Raw genomic sequence first — 16634 nt, forward strand, 5'->3', positions numbered from 1 at the left:
GGTGGGCTTCTGCCAAGTGCTAGGCACGGACAGAGCACGCTGGGCAAAGATAGATAATTTTCCTTCCTTTTCGGTGAAGTCCACTGGCAGAGATAAAATATATTGTCTAGTCTCAAGGAGATATTTGTACACCCATGTTCATAGCAGCACTAGTCACAGTAGCCAAAAGGCGGAGCAACCCACATATCCATCAGCAGAAGAATGATTAGACAGAATGTGCTGTGTCCACACAATGGAATGTTACTCCACCTTAAAAGGAAAGGAAATTGTGACACACACTACAATATGGATGAACCTTGAGGACATTTTGCTAAGTGAGATACAGCAGTCATAAAAAACCAGTCTGTATAATTCCACTTATATGAAGTTATCTAGAGGAGTCAAATGCATAGAGACAGAAAGTGGAGTAGAAGTTACCAGGAGCTGGGGGAAGATAGGAATGAGAAATTATTAAATGGGTGCAGACTTTTAGTTTTGCAAGATGAAAAGAGTTCTGGAGATGGACAGTGGTGATGGTTGCACAATAGTGTGAATGTACTTATTGCCACTGAACTGTACCCTTAAAAATGATTGTTACGGTAAATTTTATGTTGTGTATTTTGTCACGCGCGCACACACACACACACATACATACATATATCTGACCTAAACTAGATGTGCTCAGAAAGGGAGCGGAGCTGACCAAGTGCTGAAGTGCTGTAGGTGTCCTGAGGGGGACGCTGGGAAGGCTGCCTCTGGGGTCTGCCCTGGACCCCCTAAAGGCAGGTGCGGCTCACGGCCACTAGAGGGCAGCACGAGCTAGGGGACGGGGAGTCCAGCCCGGGCACCAACGTTCTCACGCCTCTCCCCGGGTCCTCAGCTTCTCCAAATGCAGGATGAGAATGATCATTCCCACCTGCCCATGGCACCTGGTTGCAGTGAGGCTGAGAGGGGAAAATGAGTGGCAAAACTGGAAAATGAGTGAAGTGGCTGTGGAATTGCTGCAGCTGTCCCGGGAACATGCCTTCTTGGAGGGAGACCTCAGTCAGTAGACTGAATTCCTCCCTGGCCCGAACCCCCACCTGCTAGGAGGGGCCCTCGTGGGAGCCCCCAGGCTGCTACACTACAATTCCATGCCTGGGAGCCTGGGCTCAGTAAGCACGGAATCAAAATCAGGACAAAGGACAGCGTGGGGTTGCTGGGTAGACCTGAGCCTTTCTGCCGGTCATCCTTCCTCAAGGCCACCCTTACCTGAGACCACACCCAGGTGCTTGGAGGTGTGAACGCTACCCAGCATGGGCCAGCCCCTCCGGAGCAACCAGATGCTGCTCCCTACCCTGCTAAGGACACAGATGGTGGAAATGGAGAATTAATGGAGAGCAGAAGGGATGATGAACGTTTTCAAAGAAAAGGTTTTCTCAGTTTAATATACAGTTCACATAAAAAAAAAAAAGCTATGAAGTGGGTAATATTAACATCCCCAATTCAAAGACGAGGAAGCTGCACATCAGAGAGGTGGTATAACTACCCAAGGCTGCACAGCAGAATCAGGATCCAAGCAGGTACAGTGAAAACTCTAGGCTTCCACTGCAGACCCACCTCAGAAACACCCATGTTGTAGAATGTTCCAGAGCCCATCGTGTAACACAGATGCCAGAATCCAACTGAAATAAATCTTTAATGTCTCAGCTCTTCATCTTAAGAGCTGCTGAGTTTATACTGCAGGCCTCTTGCTTGCAAGTGAGATATTTCCCTGACTCATCTGGAAAGGATGTTGCATCCTGTGCATGAATCATACCAATTCTCAGAGAATGATCAGCAGGGTAGAGACTACGGAGTATACCCTGCTCATGACCTTCTTTCTGCAGGGAAAAAAAAAAAATTGTGTGCTTCAGCAGAAAACTATGTACTGTCTACACACAGCACACCTTTCTGTGTTATCAGATTCCAGCCTTTCACTGTCTTTGAGCTATTTTGCCACTCTGTAAATTATAGGTAAATGATAAATTCTGCCCTACCTGGTAGAGATTCCCCCTCACCCTCTTGTGGAAAAGCTGGATTCACCCTCCATTTGCACATTTATTGCAATATTCCGGACCTATAAATGTGAACGTTCTTCAGCTGCCCTTTTGAGCTGATTGTAACATCCACCTGACTCCCTTATGTGTTAAATAAAATGTTTAATACATGGTCATTTTATATCCATGTGAGAGTCATGATTTTACCTTTAACACTTCTTTCATCAGGTGTTGTGAATAGCTCCTTTAGGCCAGGGGTGTGGCGAGGTCCCTTGCACAGTATCCTATTAAGCATAGTTAAAAGCAGCGGGCAGGAGTCCTGTGTCCCTCAGAGCAGTCTCCTAATGGGAAGGGAGGAGATGGGAGGAGGAGAAAGGGGGGCTCTATTCAGGAGGATGGGATAAGGTCTCAGCAAGACCTAGTTTCTCCCCCTGGTGAAGCTACTTGACCTTGAGACGCAACCTCTTTAAGCTTTGAGGGTAAGGAAGGGCAGCGGAAACTGGAAACTGACATTTATTTCCTGAATTCTTGCTTGGGGTGAGGCTGGAGAGGGCAGATGATTGATTACGCCCAACAGGAAGCTGGGTTTCAGCAGGGTTAGGTAGCCTGCCTGGGATCTAGGCTCCTTAGAAAGGTTGACACTGACAGTAATAATGATGACAACAGCAGCTACCATTTGGTGGGCCTGTACGAGGGGACTTCAAAAAGTTAACAGAAAAATAGAATTAAAAGATAGTACAAATCTTTCCATGAAATTTTTTTTTTTTTTTTTTTTAAAAAGATGACCGGTAAGGGGATCTTAACCCTTGACTTGGTGTTGTGAGCACCACGCTCAGCCAGTGAGCGAACCGGCCATCCCTATATGGGATCCGAACCCGGGGCCTTGGTGTTCTTAGCACCACACTCTCCCGAGTGAGCCACGGGCCGGCCCTTTCCATGAAATTTTTGAAGTAGCCTCGTATATGCCTATATGGAGAGGAAGAACAAGGTCACACCACTAGTAGATTCCGACTATAAACTTAGCTGAGTCCTAAACCTTTGCCTCCTAGATGTGACGGGGGCAATTCTTCGTCCCTCTGAATCTTTTTCTTCACCCATAAAACAGAGACAAGCACTACTTCCCCTCTTCACATTTATTTATTGATTGATTTGTTTATTTACTTTTTCCATCATCACATTTAAAAGAACGTGATAGCGTATGACTCAATGCAGTGTGGTTTCCTGAGTCAGATGCTGGAACGGAAAAAGGACGTAAGTGGGAAAACTGGTGAAATCTGAATAAAGTCTGGAGTTTGGTAAGTAGGATTGTACCAGTGTTGGCTTCTTAGTTTTGACAAACACGCTGGAATCGTGTGAGAGGTTCACAAGAGGGGAACTGGTGAAGGGTGTAGGGGAACTCTCTGTACGATCTTTGCAACATTTTTGTAAATCTAAAGTTATCCAGGGCTGGCCCGTGGCTCACTCAGGAGAGCGTGGTGCTGATAACACCAAGGCCACAGGTTCGGATCCCGTATAGGGATGGCCGGTTTGCTCACTGGGTGAGCGTGGTGCTGACAACACCAAGCCAAGGGTTAAGATCCCCTTACCGGTCATCTTTAAAAAAATAATAATAATAAAGAAAGAAAGAAAGAAAGAAAGTTATCCCCCCAAAAAGGTTTATTATTTTAAAAAGGAATAGGTTTGGGGGGAAAGGCTGTGAAGCTGAGCTCCGGACTTTGCTGCCTTTCCCTGATGTGAGGACAAGAAGAGGCCGTCAGACTCTTTTCTGCTAATAGGACGAGTTGGGCTGGGGGGAGAGTAAAGTCTGGAAGGTGGGGGGGGGGGGACTCACTGACTGAGGAGAGGGCAGATAAGGGGAGGTGGTGGACCTGACCCAATTTCTATGGATTCCTGCTTGTTCCTAAGACTGAACTGAGGACCTTGTAGCCCCGGCTGCAGCCAGTGTAGACAAGAGCTTCGGGGCTGGTGTCCCCTAACCTAGGAGGCCTCCAGGAGCCTGGGAGTGCTGGGTTCCCTTCCATCGCAGCAGCCATATGATCCTGGGAGACAGATGCTAAGTGGCCGCGGGGGTGGGGGGAGGGAGGGGTGGGGCGGTGGGGTTGGGGGAATGGCAAGGGGGTCTCAAAAGATCAGGGTGACCTTTAGCTAGCGTGGGAGTCGGGTTTATTTCCTCACCATAAACAGCAAGGATTCCTTAGAAAACACAATACAGCCCAGGAATTTTGAACTGGTCCTTTAAAGCCAGTGGGGAGGGACTGACTGGAGCAGGAGAGAAACCCAAGAGGGGTCACTCTGAGGTCCTGATCAGAAGACAGATACAGGTGGGATGGTCATGAAGAATTAAGAAAGCTGTCTTTGGGGCCTGTGAGTCATGGGCCTGGCATCTTCGGGCTTCCTGAGGACTATACAGACAGGCTGTGGCACGGCAAGGAGCTCAGCCGGAGCCTCCCTTGCAAATCTGCACCCATCCCCCACCACCCCCTCCTTGGCAGGGCAGAGCTCCCTGTCATTCTCCCTGGGATGGCTTCAGATCAGGTCCCATGGGCAGGAAGCAAACAATGGCTCCACTCCAGTGTGCCTGGAGCTCCCACATAATTCATTTGTTCATTCATTCATTCATTCCTAAAATAATATTCATTGCCCCTTCTGTACACCAGTCCCTGCTTTTGACACAGAGCTCAGTTAACTGGGAAGAGAGAAAGAAAACAGCCTCTGCCAGGGGACACACACAGCTGGCAGGCTAGGAGAGGCAGGCCATGGAGAAGGTGACGTCCAGGCTGGGGCCCAAAGGGTGAGCGGTGGTCAGCCAGGTAAGGTGCTGTGCAGAGTGTTCCAGGAGCCTGCTCTCTGAGCTGGAAGCAGCTTAATGTTGCTGTGGGTGCGGGAGGTGGTGGGCATGAGGCCCAGTCTCGGGCAGGAACCAAATCTACCAGGGCCTCCTAGGCTGTATGACAAGGTTGAGACTTTTTCCCTGAGGGCAATGGTGAGATGGAAAAACCCCAAGCCTGGTAGAATTCTAGAGCCGACAAACCTGTAGGACATGGAGTCCAGCTATCCATAATCACAGAAGTGGAGACAGGCATCCAGAGAGGGTGCGAGACTTGCCAAGATCACATGGCTGGTTAGTGGCCAAGCCCCAGGTGTCATGACTTCCAGAACAGGACATTTCCCATCCCTCCCACCATCTGTTATGGTCCAAGACCTACTTGTAGACACAGGCTGGCTTCTGCAAACATCTCAACACCCCCACGCTGAGGAGGAGGAATGAAGGTGAGCAGGTGACTCAGGGTCAGTGTTATGGATAGATTGACCCAGGGCGGGATGATCCTGTGGGTCGGAAGGAGGGCACACTTCCTGCAGGGGTGAGAGTTGACTTGCTTCAGATGGATGGAGTGAGTCACTGGGGTGCAAGGTTCACACTTCCTCCTTTCTCTGGGCTTTGATCTCAGTTCCTGCAGAAAGGTGCGGCCTGGATTCCTGGGGGCGGAGGCCATCCTCCGCTCCCTGCTCTGCCCTGTGGGTCCAGACTGGGATGCTGGCCGTCTGCACCCCCCTCTAAGCTCATTCCTCCTTTCTGAGGCTCTGGTGAGTTTCCATCTGGGCCCCACGGTCTGAGTCAGGCGTGACCGTCACCTAGGACATTTGCTGCAGGAAGTTGTAACCTTCCCTGTCCTTCTGCCGAGCTTGGAAATGCATTCCACAGCACTGTGCGCATTCTGTTCTCTCTCTCTGGGAGGATAATCAGATATAACAAAGAACTCATGCTGCCCAACCAGTGGAATGAAATAAATGACCTCAGGGTGGGGCTCCGAAGAGACAAAGTCACCAGGGAGCTCCTGGACTGAGGACCAGAGAAAATAACCCAAGTGGCTACCACCAATCAAGGGCCTACTATGTGTTAGGTACTGACACAACAGCCCCAGGAGACAGAACTATTATTGTCCCCATTTTATAGAGAAGAAAAAAGAGGGTGTGCAATGGTCACAGGGAGAGTGAGTGACTGTGACATCCACTAGGGCCCGCTTGGGCTTCGTGTCACGAGTTTAGAGGGAGAGGGCTGACAAGGTGGTGGTGTTTCCAGCTATGTTTAGTTGCCAGGTGTGGGTGCAGGTGCAGAGTAGGTGGAGATTTGGGATTGATCAGTGTTGGGGTTTTGCTGGGTGTGACTGACAGTGGGGCAAGAAATGCAGAAGGGAGGGAGATGGAGACTGACGGTGGAACTTGGGCTGGGCAGGAGGGACAGTGGAGGGGGCTGAGGGACTGTGGAAAGGGGCAGCGTCCATGGATTGCTGGAGTTGAGCACTTAGAGAGAAGGAAAGGAGATGAGGGTCAGAGAGGTCAGTCTATGGAAATTAGGAGGTACAGTGACTGGTCGAGGGGTGAGTTATTTACCTCCCGCGGAATCCTCAGCCCACAGCCTGCACAGAACAGGCCCCAGTGAATATTCATGGAATGAATGAGCAGCTACAAAATTCATCTTTTTTTTTTTTTAGCAACTGGCTGGTGTGGAGATTTGAACCCTTGACCTTGGTACTTGGTGTTATCAGCACTGCTCTAACCAAATGAACTAACTGGCCAGCCAAAACTTACCCTTTTAAAGGGTTTTTGTTTGTTTGTTTTTTACCAATAGTTTTTGGTATATGCACAGAGCTGTACAGCCATCACCGCTATCAATTTCAGAATATTTTGATCACTCCAGAGAAAAACCTTGTGCCATAGCAGTCACCCCTTAGTCCCCCACACTCCCCACTGAAATCACAAATCTACTTTCTGTTTCTGTGGATTTGCCTATTCTTGACATCTTATATAAATGGAATCACACAATACGTGGGGTTTTGTGTCTGGCTTCTCTCACTTAACATGATGTTTTCAAAGTTCATCCATGTTGTAGCATAGACCACAACTTCATTGCTTTTTAGTGTCTAATAGTACTGCATTGTATGAATATACCCTGTTTTGTTTACCCATTCATCAGCTGATGGACACTAGATTGTTTCCATGTTTTGGCTACTATGAATGATGCTACAATGAACGTTCATGTACAGGTTTTTGTGTGAACCAATGTTTTCATTTCTCTTGGGTATATATACTTCAAATGGAATTGCCAGGTCACATGGTAGCTCCTACCATTTTTGTATTGTTTGAATTCTTTACAATAGGCACGTAGTACTTTTATAATAAGCCAATATATTTCCCCAAAATCCACTTTTCTAAAAAGATTAGCTGAATCCATAAGAAAAAAATAATGGACCAAAACTTGAGATAGAAAACAGATAAGGACTGGCTGGGAGCCAGGACTGAAGTCACCACTGGGTAGGCGTGTGACTTTTAGCAAGCCACTGCCCTTCTCATGGCTTCACCTGTGATGTGGGGGTGGGGCAGGGGTGGGCGGGGCAGCAGCTGAGGATTGAGCTGGAATGATGAAATCTCAGGCCCCTCCCAGCCCTGACAGCTCAAGATCTTGAGGCAATCCGGATTCCCACAGCTGGATGGCAAAGCAGATTAAGGAAATGATCTGGTCTTCTGAGTTCTCTCCCTAAGAGGATAAATGCCATAATATTGGTAGTCCAGGCAACAAAGCCCAATTAGACCCAGAAGGATGTTTTAGGTCACACCCTCTCCAATCTCTAATGGAGATGAGAAGGTACTTAACTCCTCATCTGCCATTTTCTCTTCTACTTTAAACTAAAATAGAAAAAACTATGTGCATACAGACCACCCGGGGATCTTCTTAATAAGCAAATGCTGAACCATCAGGTCTGAGATGAGGTCCGAGATTCTGCAATTCTAACAAGCTCCCGGCGATGTCAGTGCCGCTGGTCACTAGACCACAATGTAAACAGCAAGGCTCTACCCCTTTTACCAAAGGATGAAAAATATATGTTTCTTCACAAGTTTTGCTATTTACTTATTAGGAAGCTCCGTCTCTGTTGGATGTATTTTGATGGATCTCTCACAGTTGTTTGATGAGCAGATGAATGAAAGAACGGAAAGCTTATGCCTGTTCCAGGAAGAACGTGAGGCTAAGTGATGTCACTGAATCCTTGCAGTAACTGTGAGATGAGAAGTCTCAGGGAGTGCAGGCACGTGGCAGAGCTGAGGCTGGTTCTTTGCCCTGACTCCAAACCTCGCTCCCTACACTGCAGCTCCCCCCTTCTGTGTTCCCCAAGTCCTGATGTTCTCTGGAGCTCCCTTTCTTCCTTGGATAGGGCAAGGGTTGCTAGCTTTAGAAAGAAAAGGGGGTTAAGATACCTATGACCTAAGATCTGCTCTTACAGACAGGTAAATTTATGTGACAAAGCAGCAGTGTTTGTCACGGAGAAAATCTGGAAACTGCATTGCATGCATGGAATTACTAAAAGATGACATAAAGCCATACAACCTGCCTTCCTATTAACTTTTGTCACCTGTCATTTTCCTCTTTCATCACTACTTGTTTCTGGTCTACTGTCTGTCTCCCCACCACCAGAATGTAAATCCTTTGAGAGCAAAGGACCCACTGCTGAGTCCCTAACTTCTGAGCACAGATTTAGGGGCTCACTAAATATTTGTTGAATGAATGAACGTAAACATTTCGAGATAATAAATAAAAAAGCAAGTTGCAGAATGGTATGCATAGAATGATTCGATTTTTGTTTAAAAAAAAAGTTTGAATGCAGGTAGAAAAAAATCTATAAGACCAAATATTAATTACCTTGGGGTTTGGAACTGGGATTTAGGTGTGGGCGATTCTCATTTTTTAGTTTCATTCTGAAATGTGCATACATTTTTTTAGTAATAATATATTTTTAAAAGAGTAGTCATCAAGACTCTTCTCTAGGTATGCAAGGATGGATGTATAAGGATTCGACCATTATTTATAATGGTGGAAAAAAATGGAGATTACCATTTGCCCACTTTAATATATATATTGTTTTAGGGCCGGCCCGTGGCTCACTTGGGAGAGTGTGGTGCTGATAACACCAAGGCCGCGGGTTCGGATCCCTTTATAGGGATGGCCAGTTAGCTCACTGGCTGAGCGTGGTGCTGACAACACCACGTCAAGGGTTAAGATACCCTTATCGGTCATCTTTTAAAAAATAAATAAATAAAATAAATATTGTTTTAATTTTTTATAATGAACGTGTATTTGTACAATTGGGGAAAAAACCAAAAAGCAAATAGGAGGGTGATGTGCAGGCTAGCCAGCTCATAATAACAAAGAGAGCAGTCAGCACAGGCTTTCCCTGTGGCCCACAGTCCCAGTGCCACTGCACCCAGCTGAGCCTGTTTTGTCTTTTCTTCTTCCACATGCCACATGAACAGTGGAAACAATGTCTGGCAGTTGAGACCGGGAGTGGAAAATAGGTGATCTGCCTTAGAGACCCAATGTCCAACTCTGCTGATTCCCTAACCCTGTGAAAAAGTCAGAAGTCTGGTGAGATCAGGAGCTTGTCCCTCAACTCGATCCATCACCTCCCAATGTATGGGCTTGTCTCTGGAGGCTGGGGCCTCTCTGGGTCAGATGGCTTGGGCTTTCAGCTCAACTGACCATACACTCAGAACAGGGTCAATAAAAACAGTGGACAGAAAAGGCTAGCATGTGTTCTTTGAGCCCATACGTTGGAGAGCCCATACGTTCTTCTGTTCTTTTGTTCCTGTTTGAAAGCCTTATCTTCCTTGTCCAACTCCTCAGCCTGCTTCTTGGTTGTTTCAGGGACCTCCTCTTGCCACCTTTGCAGGGGGACGTGGTGCCTGCCCCTTCCCCCAGACTTTTTTTTTTTTTTTTTTTTGCAGCTGCTTGGTGAGGGGATCCAAACCCATGACCTTAGTGTTATAAGGCAGTGCTCTAACCAGCTGAGCTAACCGGCCAGCCCCTAGACCTTCTTTTTATTGTTACTCCCTTGGTTTTGGTAGCTGTCCAGTGCAAGGATCCAAACCTTTGACCTTGGTGTTGTCAACACCATGCTCTAATCAACTGAGCTAACAAACCAGCCCTGTTATTCTCGTAAAAAAATTGTTTTTATAATATACGCTTACATACTTAATCAATTTATTTCTGAAAATTCATCACAATGTGTACCTGGTAAGAGAGGTGGGGGAAAGGCTGCGGACCAGTGGCCTTGAACTCTCCTTGAACTGCCACTGCTAGCATGGAATTCCAAAGAGTCTATGCATTTTAAATTTGAACCTGGTCTTCCAAGTTACTATGAAGATGCATTTGTCAAGGGCCGATCCGTGGCGCACTCGGTAGCGTGCTGCGCTGGGAGCGCAGCAACGCTCCCACCGCGGGTTCGAATCCTATATGGGAATGACTGGTGCACTCACTGGCTGAGTGCCGGTCACGAAAAAAAAAAAAAAAAAAAGATGCATTTGTCAAGGTGGAAGGATAGAAAATATTTAACAGTTAGCTTGATTGTAACTTTTAAATATTTGGACCTAGGTATATGTGTTTTCTCTGGTATTCTTGTTCCAGGCTCTCAAATGTTAAGGGTGAGGCTGTGCCCACGGCCCATTCCCAGAGTGGATTTTAGATTTTTCTAAAAAGCTCTTCAGGTGATTCCCATGTGTAGTGCCATGGTCTGAATGTTTGTCCCCTCCTAAGATCATGTGGAACTTAATCCCCAAAATGGTATTTGAAAGGTGGGACCTTTAAGAGGTGATTGGATTGTGAGAACTATGCCCTCATGAGTGGATTAATACATTCTTAGACTAATGGGTCAGTAGTTTAATGGGTCATCAGGGAGTAGACTGGGGACTTCAGGAGAAGTAGAAAGCATGTAAAAGCACTCTTCCTTCTTGCCATGTGATACCCTCCACTGACTTGGGACTCTGCAGAGAGAGTTCCAACCAAGAAGGCGACCCCCTTCAGATGTGTCCCTTGGACTTCCCTGTCTCTAAAACTGTAAAAAATAAACTTTATTTCTTCATAAATTACCCAGTTTCATGTACTCTGTTATCAGCAAGAGAAAATGGACTAATAAATGCAGCCAGAGTTGAGAACCTCTGTTTTAAGATGTCTTTTGATTAGTTTTTCATTTTTTTGGTGGCTGGCTGGTATGGGGTCCAAACCAGTCACCTTGGTAATTACAAGGTTGAGCTCTAACCAACTGAGCTAACCAGCCAGACCTTGATTAATTTTGAAGCTAATGTATCAATTTTTCCTTATGGTCTGCATTTTTTTTGACCAGTAAGGGGATCACAACCCTCGGCATGGTGTGGTCCACACCACGCTCAGCCAGTGAGCACACCGGCCATCCCTATATAGGATCCGAACCCCTGGCCTCGGCGCTACCAGCACTGCATTCTCCCGAGTGAGCCACAGGGCTGGCCCCTGTTCTGCATTTTTTAAAAAGACTTTTTATTCATTTCTGGTGGCTGGCTGGTAGGGGGATCCAAATCCTTGACCTTGGTGTTATATGTATTTTTTTTCCTAAATCTTAAGAAACCTCTCTTTACCCTGAGCTCTTAACAATCATCTTCTGTATTTTTCTTAAAGTTCTGCTTTCATATTTAATATGTAGATTGATTTTTTCCTAGGTAGTTAAGATCCAATTTTCTTTCTTTCCAAAAGGGTACAAATTACCCTGCACCCTTTACTCATTAGTATTACTCATACTTTGACCCCAGATCAGCAAAGCCACATCAAGTTTCCGCACTGGTGTGCATCTGCCTGGGGCTTTTTTTTCTGTCTTGCTGGTTAGGCTTATCTTTCTGTAGTTAATATTTATTGCTTATGCAGTGAGTTTTATTTTTCCATGGAAGACACATACACACTACTGTCAGGAAAAACTCTGAAACTCATTTATCCAGATTTGTGATTGCTAATGGTGTTAAGATGGTATAACTCCCAAGGCTTTTTTGAATTTAACAGGGCTCACACTTAAAGCAAAAGGAGGAAAGCTCTACCTCAGGTGAGACAGCTGTGGAGTGGGCGTGGTATGGGGGAAGAGCCCCTAAAATCAGACCACCCGCAAAGCAGCGCTCATTGACATCAGGCCAGTCCTAGTACACAAGTAAACATTTCAAAGAATTGGGGTAGGATATTTGAGGAATTTATTTACATTTCTAATGGACAAAAGAGGAGTGTGGTGAGGGGAAGACCGGAGAAGTATTTGTTTGGCCCATTTATCCTGGGACTCCTGGCATCTGAGGAATCTATATCCATACTGCTGTGGGTTGATGGAATTGTGTCCCCCAAAGTCCATATATTAGAAGCTTACTTCCCACGGTAGCTGTTGAGGGTGGGAAATCCTATTATGATAATTGAAAGGTGGGGCTTTGGGGGCTGGCCTGTGGATCACTCGGGAGAGTGTGGTGCTGATAACACCAAGGCCACGGGTTCGGATCTGATATAGGGATGGCTGGTTCCTCACTGGCTGAGTGTGGTGCTGACAACACCAAGTCAAGAGTTAAGATCCCTTTACCAGTCATCTTTAAAAAAAAAAAAGAAAGAAAGGTGGGGCTTTGAAGAGGCGATTAGATTGTAGGACGGTGCTGTAAATAATGGGTTAATAATAGTGGTCAGGGGTGTGGTTTGGAGGGCTTTAAAAGGAGATTGAGGGCCGACCTCGTGGCGCACTCGGGAGAGTGCAGCGCTGGGAGCGCAGCAACGCTCCCGCCGCGGGTTCGGATCCTATATAGGGATGGCCGGTGCGCTCACTGGGTGGCCGGTCACAAAAAAAAAAAAAAAAAAAAAAGGAGATTGAATGAGGAGGTCTCTCTCTGCTCCACCATTTTTGCAATATGATACTCTCATCACTGTCCCCACCAAGGCTCTCACCAGATGAGTTCCCTGGACTTTGGACTTCCCAGCCTCAGAAACTGCAAGCAATAAGTTTCATTTTCTTACAAATTACCCAGCTCTGTGTTATTTTGTTATAAGCAACAGAAACAGACTAATACACATACCAGTAGGTTGACCCCGATTCTTTTTCCAGGGCCAAATTCAGCCTTTACACAACAGAGTGAACTCTACTTGGAGTGGCAGGTGTATTTAGATAAACAACTGTTTAGTTTAGTGAAAACAGAGCACTAGACTTTTTAAAGCCAGAGACCTGAGTTTGAGTGCTGGCTCTGCCACCTAAGGATTTAGTTGTAGTCTCAGTTTTCCTCTCTAAGAAAGTTAGTATAATACTGCCTACATCAAAAAGTTCTAAAGAGCTGAAGTATTGGAAAGCGCTTTGTATGGCTTTATGGATAAGACCTCTGACTAGCCCTCTATACGAACATTATCCTAAATGATTACTCTCCCTAGCCTTTCCTAGGGGAGGAAAAGAGAGATATTTGTTTTGTAATTCGCTTATCCTAAATAACAGTGGGCAAGAGCTGAATTACAATGCATGAACTGCAGCCTGGACATAAGTTTGTTGGGAACATTCTCCAGCATTTTTAGCCAAAAAGCTGTTCAGTTCTCAGTGTTCTGCCTCTTCTGCATGCTACACCCACCCAGCCAAGGACAGATTCAGTCTTAAGGGAGAAGTAGCCTAAATTCAGCAACATTGTATTTAGCATCTTCTTATATTCCTCTGCTGAGCCAGTCTTCTTTAGGTAGGGAGAGCCCTAGAATTAGAGGTCTTCAAGAGACCGAATCAGAAGTTATCAGACACGTTGTAAAGGGGACTCAGACATTAGGTGAGAGGTTTGGACTAGATAAACGCTAAGACCCCTTCCAACTCTCAAGTTCTATACGAAAGAGTTCCTGCCCTGTAGAAGTGTACCATATAGCAAGGAGGTAAGTTATGAACAGCATGAACATGTGCAAAGGCCAAAATGAGTGACAATGAGGAAAATGCTTCTTCATACAGGATCTCAGAGACCAGTTGGGGCTGGACAGGGATATATTCTTGGAGGTGAATCTTCAGGTAGAGCTGGAAGGATGGATAGTATTGGCAAGGTGAAAGGGAAGAGAAAGCACATTGTGGGAAGTGGCTATGGAATTCAATTCAACAATTCGCTGATTGTGTCTCTGAGGTAGATACAAAGATAAACAAAAATTTCAGTCCTCAAGAAGTTCTGACACACCATGTCGGACATGTCAGTCAAGTGACTTCCTCTTCTAGCTGAACTGGTTGGTTCTCCAGGCAACAGGGCAGGGCATTCTTTGCTCCAGGGCAGCTACCCAATGGCCAGGATCTGAGCAATGAAGGCCCGTCAGCGTTGTAAGGGTAGGCTTCTGGACTCTCTCCTCCTTTCGGTCTTCTAGCCCTTTCAACACTTTTGCAATTGACTGCCTACATGAAATTTACTTCTATTTGAACTACCTATTTTGTTTTTCATAACTGTTCTGACATAGCATCCAACAAACAGGTAATTTAAAAAATATGTGGTGGGCCAGCCCGTGGCTCACTCGGGAGAGTACGGTGCTGTTAACACCGAGGCCGTGGGTTCGGATCCCATATAGGGATGGCCAGTTGGCTCACTGGCTGAGCGTGGTGCTGACAACACCAAGTCAAGGGTTAAGATCCCCTTACTGGTCATCTTTAAAAAAAAAAAAATGTTGTATGGAGGTAGAAGCAGTCACAAGGTACCCAGAAGAGGCCCTGGTCCTACACGAGGCATGAACACTCACAAGGGTAAGCACTGAGCTTGGACTGGCTGGAGTAGGAATGCTCCGTGAGGTGGCTAAGCTGGGAGTGAGAAGGCTGGGGAGAATCATTTTACTGAGTGCTTATTGCCAGACATTCTTCTAGGCACTAGAAGTTGGAGACGTAGACAAAAACAGGTAAATGGGAGATTGCAGAGATAAATAAGTACAGGGAAGAAAAATAAAGCAAGGGAAAGGTAAAGGGTAATGGTGGGGCGAGGAGACTTGATAGTCAGAAAGGGCCTGAGGAAGTGATGTCTGAACGATATTAAGCAGCCTTCCAAGTGTAGATCTTGAGCAAGAGTGTTACAGGTGGAGGAAACAAAGACAAAGTCCTGAAGTGAAACTAAGCATTACACATTTGAATAACCACTGCAAGGAATGGTGACTATTTTTCAACCAGGTGAGGCGTGTGGGTTTAATCCATCTAGGCACTCCCTTGGAGCTGACTATAGGACAGGAATGGCTTAATAAAGTCAGCCTACATGACATGAGACAACTAAAGTTGGGAGGCTTGGACCCGCTGTCACTAAAGAAAGGGTGGGTCCTTGGTGTGCAATTGCCAGTCGGAGTAAAGAGATTTTAGGGCACTAGTGACAGCAACATTGAAGCTGAAGGTACAGCTCGCTAGTCAGTGTGAGCCTAGAGGCAGCTAGTCTATCAAGACTAATGCTTCTCACATTATGGACACTGCTAGGGCACTGCAGAGCTCACAAGCACTCACACGCTTTCCTAGTTCTGCGACATATGCAGAATAATTTTAATCCTCATACTGCAGATGAGGAAACTAAAGTGAAATGACTTACTCAAGTTATACAGTAAGATAAGGTGGGGTAAGGCCCAGTTTTCTTGATCCCTAATCAAGTGCTCTTTTCTTAAAAAGACTGTCATGTGAACCCCAAGACATTAGGGTCAGAACTCCAAAAAGTTAATGAGTAGTTCAGGCTTATCTCACCCCAACTTTATGTATTTTGTCTTACTTCTACTCCCCTTCTTCCATTCACAGACCTAACACAATTTCTGATCCTCCATTCCTCTCAAAATCCATGTTCTTTTTTTTTTTTTTTTTTTTTTTTTTTAAAAAAAAGATGACCGGTCAGGGGATCTTAACCCTTGACTTGGTGTTGTCAGCACCACGCTCAGCCAGGGAGCTAACCGGCCATCCCTATATGGGATCTGAACCCAGGGCCTTGGTGTTCTCAACACCACACTTTCCCGAGTGAGCCACAGGCCGGCCCCAAAATCCATGTTCAATTTTCTGTCACATTCTCATTAATACTAAATGATAAAATTATTTCTACCAAGGATATTGCATTTAAATGAGGGACAAAACGATCAGTCAAGCAATGGAGCCAAAGCCCGGGGTCCTGAGGCAGGGTCTGTAGGCCTCAGCCCCGCCCCCTACAATATCACTTTAGAATGTGCTTACTAACCGCGTGTGTTTCTTTGGGGTGTGTGACTTATCCGCTCAAGTCCTTCACCAAATTTTTTTTTTTTTTAATTTTAAAAAGATGACTGGTAAGGGGATCTTAGTCCTTGACTTGGTGTTGTCAGCACCACGCTCAGCCAGTGGGCTACTTGGCCATCCCTATATAGGATCCGAACCCATGGCCTTGGTGTTGTCAGCACGGCACTCTCCCGAGTGAGCCACCGGCCCGGCCCCTTCACCAAATTTCTGCTTAAATTTTTCTAATTCATTTTTAAGAGTTCTTCTGCATTAAGGATATAAATCTTTGAGTTGTAAATTTGTTCTGTATCAATTGACTTCAAATTAAGAAAAAAAAAGTCTTATATTGAAATTTTTAACCTGTCCTCCACCTCTGCTCCCAAGGGTACCTCTCTGTTATCAGGCCTACAGATGGCTCTCAATAAAAAAAAAGTTGGATTAACAAATAAATAAATAAATGAATGAGGGACAACTTTTTTTTTTAGTAGATGACAGATAAGGTCATCTTAACCCTTGACTTGGTGTTGTCAGCACAGGCCGGTCCGAGGGACAACTCTTTAATCAACGAAACAGGTAATCTTCCAGAGTAGTGCTGTCCGATAGAAACATAATGTAGGGCCGAGCC

Source organism: Cynocephalus volans, chromosome 8, assembly GCF_027409185.1.
Source record: "Cynocephalus volans isolate mCynVol1 chromosome 8, mCynVol1.pri, whole genome shotgun sequence".
Taxonomy (NCBI): domain Eukaryota; kingdom Metazoa; phylum Chordata; class Mammalia; order Dermoptera; family Cynocephalidae; genus Cynocephalus; species Cynocephalus volans.